Raw genomic sequence first — 236 nt, forward strand, 5'->3', positions numbered from 1 at the left:
GGCCAGTCTCCTCCTTCTTCTCCTCCCCGCCCCTTTGCCCCACTAATCCCAGGCCCGGCATGCACCGCGCCGACCTTTTCCTTCCGCCTAGCCCCGCCTTCGGGCGCCTCCAAATGACAAGCGGCGCGGAGCATTGTGGTCCCGTGCGCGAGAGCGCGGTCCGAGACAGGAAAAAGAAAGCAAAAGACTAGCGCGAGCCGGCAGGGCGGCCCCCGCGCACGCGCACGGGCGGTGGC

The sequence above is a fragment of the Pteropus alecto genome, unplaced genomic scaffold (assembly GCF_000325575.1).
Source record: "Pteropus alecto unplaced genomic scaffold, ASM32557v1 scaffold3, whole genome shotgun sequence".
NCBI lineage: Eukaryota > Metazoa > Chordata > Mammalia > Chiroptera > Pteropodidae > Pteropus > Pteropus alecto.